The sequence below is a fragment of the Lampris incognitus genome, chromosome 1 (assembly GCF_029633865.1).
Source record: "Lampris incognitus isolate fLamInc1 chromosome 1, fLamInc1.hap2, whole genome shotgun sequence".
NCBI classification, from domain to species: domain Eukaryota; kingdom Metazoa; phylum Chordata; class Actinopteri; order Lampriformes; family Lampridae; genus Lampris; species Lampris incognitus.
The window spans coordinates 133,664,895-133,670,524 of record NC_079211.1 but is presented as its reverse complement, the minus strand read 5'-3'; positions in this window follow the sequence as shown (position 1 = coordinate 133,670,524).

Below are 5,630 nucleotides of genomic sequence, written 5' to 3'. Positions count from 1 at the left end.
TCATCTCTCACACTGGCAGAAAAAGCAACCCTAAAATGGACAGAGCACCACAGATCTACCAGGTCAGACGGTATTTGTGAGATGACTAAGTTGACTTTACCATTTGTTTTTACTCTAATTTGTGTCAGTTAAAAAAAGTTAATCTCATGACAGAATCAAATTACTGAAATTGTTCGTCAATTAAAAAAAGGAAAAAAAAACATGTGACTTGGCTCGCGTCAATGTTTCCCAAACAAGTGCTTGAAGCTATTCATGCACACCATCCATTCAGACACCAGAGATTTCATTGAGAAAAATATATGTAAATGTGAGATGGATAACAATCTCAGGTTGAACAAACAAGACTGGCGCTATCAGTTCATCCCAATTTGTTTTTGTAAAAACAAAAGGCGACACTTGATTTCCACAAAACAATTCATTTTTGCTGTTATGTATTTCTATTCTGCACAGCAACCAGACAACAGTGTGTAATTCAGTGTGCACTTTCCTGTGTTGTGTTTTACCACAATCCCTGTGGCTGTTGGGTGCAGCAGTGCAAAAGCTAAGCAATTCTCTACATCTTCCTCCTTCTAGGCTTCCTGATAACACGTCTCTTATTCAATATGTCATTAATCACTACCTATGACAGTTTAATTACTGTAAACACACAAAGGCTCAGTCTTCACACTCCACTTGTGATCAGCAGCCATTGTCCCAGAGGCAGAGACAGCAGCTAAGGCTTTCATGTCATCTATAGACAGGTCCGCCATGGAAATCAAGCCAACCGCAAATATGCCGAGAGGAAACGATGTGTCAGTGTAAAGTCTCAGCAGAACAAATGTATCTATAAGTGATTGGTTTCACAATAAAAGTCTTAAAGAGAACTTGAACAGTGTGTGACTTGGATCAGACTTTTTTATTCCAATCGACAAGAATTTCAGGGCAGGCCCATATAATCTACATGTTTGAGGTGGTTTCTCTCCAGTTGATGAGCACAACCCCTCTTCCATTTGCTGACCCTACCCCTTCTCTGCTCTTACACATGATGCTCTCATGCTCCTTGTGATCGGCACACGCTGAAACCGGAGCCCAAGGTATTCAGAAGCAGCTCATTTCAGGAGGTTAGTGGTTAAATTGTCCATGTGAGTCTGTGAAGCAGAGAGACGGACCACTGGCCAACCATCCTTACTAAGAGGCACAGCGCCACAAGTCTAATGTCTCACAAAGAGGGCACAGTCATCCCTAATCTACCATCCCATTACAACTACACACAGACACATATGAATTGTTTTTCAATATTAATTTCAAACTTATCGATCAGAAAGCCATTAAGCAGTTTGGCTTGATGCATGCTGAGTGGTATAAGGACGATAACTTGGTCCTTAACACCTCGAAGACAAAGGAGATGGTCATTGACTTCACAAGAACAAAGGGCAGAATCCACCTCCCCTCCACATACATGGAGAAACAGTGGAAAGCATTGAAAACCTAAAAGTTCCTTGGAGTCACTGTGTCAAAACAGCTGACATGGACCTCTAACACTTTACATCTGGTCAAAAAGGTCCAAAAAAGACTCTTCTTCCTCAGGAAGCTGAAACAAGCCCAGCTCCCACAGAAACTGCTGCTAAATTTCTACAGCAGCACCATCGAGAGCATCCTGACTAGCTACGTCACTGTGTGGTAAACCAACTGCACAGCCGCTGAGCTAAAGGACCTGCATTGTGGAGTGGTGGTGGCCCAGTGCATTGTCAGGATGGTGACCCCAAAACTGTAAACCATCTATGCCAGTCGACTGAGGAAGAAAGCACGTAGCATCACCAGGGACACCACACAACCCAGCCACTCCCTGTTTGAATCGCTGCCGTCTGGCAAACGGTTCAGGACAATAAGATCCCACACCAATAGACTGAGAAACAGCCTCTTTCCCAGAGCTGTGGCCTCCATCACACCCCTCCCTGCCCAACCGCAGAACAACACGGTTACTGTGAGCGCACACAGACATACCTAGTATTAGGGACTATATGAAAGACATACATATTAAGGACATATACACTACCGTTCAAAAGTTTGGGATCACATTGAAATGTCCATATTTTTGAAGGAAAAGCACTGTACTTTTCAATGAAGATAACTTTAAACTAGTCTTAACTTTAAAGAAATACACTCTATACATTGCTAATGTGGTAAATGACTATTCTAGCTGCAAATGTCTGGTTTTTGGTGCAATATCTACATAGGTGTATAGAGGCCCATTTCAAGCAACTATCACTCCAGTGTTCTAATGGTACAATGTGTTTTCTCATTGGCTCAGAAGGCTAATTGATGATTAGAAAACCCTTGTGCAATCATGTTCACACATCTGAAAACAGTTTAGCTCGGTACAGAAGCTACAAAACTGACCTTCCTTTGAGCAGATTGAGTTTCTGGAGCATCACATTTGTGGGGTCAATTAAACGCTCAAAATGGCCAGAAAAAGAGAACTTTCATCTGAAACTCGACAGTCTATTCTTGTTCTTAGAAATGAAGGCTATTCCATGCGAGAAATTGCTAAGAAATTGAAGATTTCCTACACCTGTGTGTACTACTCCCTTCAGAGGACAGCACAAACAGGCTCTAACCAGAGTAGAAAAAGAAGTGGGAGGCCGCGTTGCACAACTGAGCAAGAAGATAAGTACATTAGAGTCTCTAGTTTGAGAAACAGACGCCTCACAGGTCCCCAACTGGCATCTTCATTAAATAGTACCCGCAAAACACCAGTGTCAACATCTACAGTGAAGAGGCGGCTGCGGGATTCTGGGCTTCAGGGCAGAGTGGCAAAGAAAAAGCCATATCTGAGACTGACCAATAAAAGAAAAAGATTAAGATGGGCAAAAGAACACAGACATTGGACAGAGGAAGACTGGAAAAAAGTGTTGTGGATGGATGAATCCAAGTTTGAGGTGTTTGGATCACAAAGAAGAACGTTTGTGAGACGCAGAACAAATGAAAAGATGCTGGAAGAATGCCTGACGCCATCTGTTAAGCATGGTGGAGGTAATGTGATGGTCTGGGGTTGCTTTGGTGCTGGTAAGGTGGGAGATTTGTACAGGGTAAAAGGGATTCTGAATAAGGAAGGCTATCACTCCATTTTGCAACGCCATGCCATACCCAGTGGACAGCGCTTGATTGGAGCCAATTTCATCCTACAACAGGACAATGACCCTAAACACACCTCCAAATTGTGCAAGAACTATTTAGAGCAGAAGCAGGCAGCTGGTATTCTATCGGTAATGGAGTGGCCAGCGCAGTCACCAGATCTGAACCCCATTGAGCTGTTGTGGGAGCAGCTTGACCGTATGGTACGCAAGAAGTGCCCATCCAACCAATCCAACTTGTGGGAGCTGCTTCTGGAAGCATGGGGTGCAATTTCTCCAGATTACCTCAACAAATTAACAGCTAGAATGCCAAAGGTCTGCAATGCTGTAATTGCTGCAAATGGAGGATTCTTTGACGAAAGCAAAGTCTGATGTAAAAAAAATCTTATTTCAAATACAAATCATTATTTCTAACCTTGTCAATGTCTTGACTCTATTTTCTATTCATTTCACAACATATGGTGGTGAATAAGTGTGACTTTTCATGGAAAACACAAAATTGTTTGGGTGATCCCAAACTTTTGAACGGTAGTGTATATTAAGGACTGTGATACACACACACACACACACACACACACACACACACCAAAACTATGACACACGCACACACACCCAGCTACACCCCCGAAGACCACTACTAGACACGATTTATAACCTCTAACTTTGTAAATGTGTAAATTTAATTTAACTAGTGCCTTCTATTTTTTTTGTAATGCTTTTATTTATTATTTTTTGTATCTTAACTACATTAGGAGAAGCCTGTGAAATTTCATTGTACCTAAATATAGTGAAAATAAAGATAATTCGAAGGCATCCAGATGGCGTAGCGGTCTATTCCGTTACCTACCAACACGGGGATCTCCGGTTCGAATCCCCGTGTTACCTCCAGCTTGGTCGGGTGTCCCTGCAGACACAACTGGCCGTGTCTGCAGGTGGGAAGCCAGATGTGGGTATGTGTCCTGGTCACTGCAATAGTGCCTCCTCTGGTCAGTTGGGGCATCTGTTCAGGGGAGAGGGGGAACTGGGGGTAATAGCGTGATCCTCCCATGTGCTACGTCCCCCTGGCGAAATTCCTCACCGTCAGGTGAAAAAAAGCGGCTGGCGACTCCACATGTATTGGAGGAGGCATGTGGTAGTCTGCAGCCCTCCCCGGATCGGCAGAGGGGGTGGAGGAGCAACCGGGATGGCTCGGAAGAGTGGGGTAATTGGCCAAGTACAATTGGGGAGAAAAATGGGGGAAAATCCCCAAAAATATAAAGATCATTCTATTGTATTCTATTCAATCATCCAGGTAAGAAAATCAAATAAGTTGAATCAGTTCATCTGGACACGACATTTACTGAGAGAAATGTTTCATCACTCATCTAAGTGACTTTCTCAGTCTCAACTCACAGTTGCATAAGGACTGAAAACAACAATCGGTTTCATACGCAAATTGCCGTGACCGTTAACTAGAGTTACAATGGCCATGTGTACTATTCACAGTGGATTGGGGAATAGTCGAAATCACAGCACTGTAAGATGGCGAACTAAGTAAGTTCTTTATGCTGCTGGAAACCAGAAGGTTTACTGCCCGCTAATGTAAGCTCTTATCTATTCTCTAGTCTTTGGCCTATACCTGCCTATTCATATTTACATATCGACTAAAGCTGGGGCTTAACACCACATCATACCTTATTAAATCATTAATAGTTTAATCTATACAGCTGCCTACAACACTACAGTACAGTGCCCTCCACTATTACTGGCACCCTTGTTAAATGTGGCTATAAGGGCGTCTGGGTAGGATAGCGGTCTATTCCACTGCCTACCAACACAGGGATCTCCAGTTCGAATCCCCGTGTTACTTCCAGCTTGGTCGGGCGTCCCTACAGACATAATTGGCCGTGTCTGTGGGTGGGAAGTCGGATGTTGGTATGTGTCCCGTTTGCTGCACTAGCGCCTCCTCTGGTTGGTCGGGGCGCCTATTCAGGGGGGAGGGGGGAACTGGGGGGAATAGTGTGATCCACCCACACGCTATGTCCCCCTGGTGAGACTCCTCACTGTCAGGTGAAAAGAAGCGGCTGGCGACTCCACATGTATCGGAGGAGGCATGTGGTAGTCTGCAGCCCTCCCTGGAGTGGGGTAATTGGCCGGATACAATTGGGGAGAAAAAAATCAACAACAAAAAATGTGGCTATGAAAAAAATGTCTTTGCGGTTTATCCTCTATCGTCTTGATCTTTCACTCACATGAACTCGTGTGCCACAATTAACGGCACCCCTAGAAACTCTTATGAGTAAAATATACTTGAAGTATATTCTGATTTATATTTTACTTTTTTAAGTTCACCTGAGTGATTAGGAGTACTTCAGTGGTCACCCATGACTTCCTTTTATACAGTGCACAGTAATGAATACAGTAATGATGTGTGACAAAAGGTTATTGAGCTGTACAAATCAGGAAATAGCTATAAGAAAATAGATAAATGGTTGAATTTCCACTATCATTTCCACTATCAGGGTAATAATTAAGAAG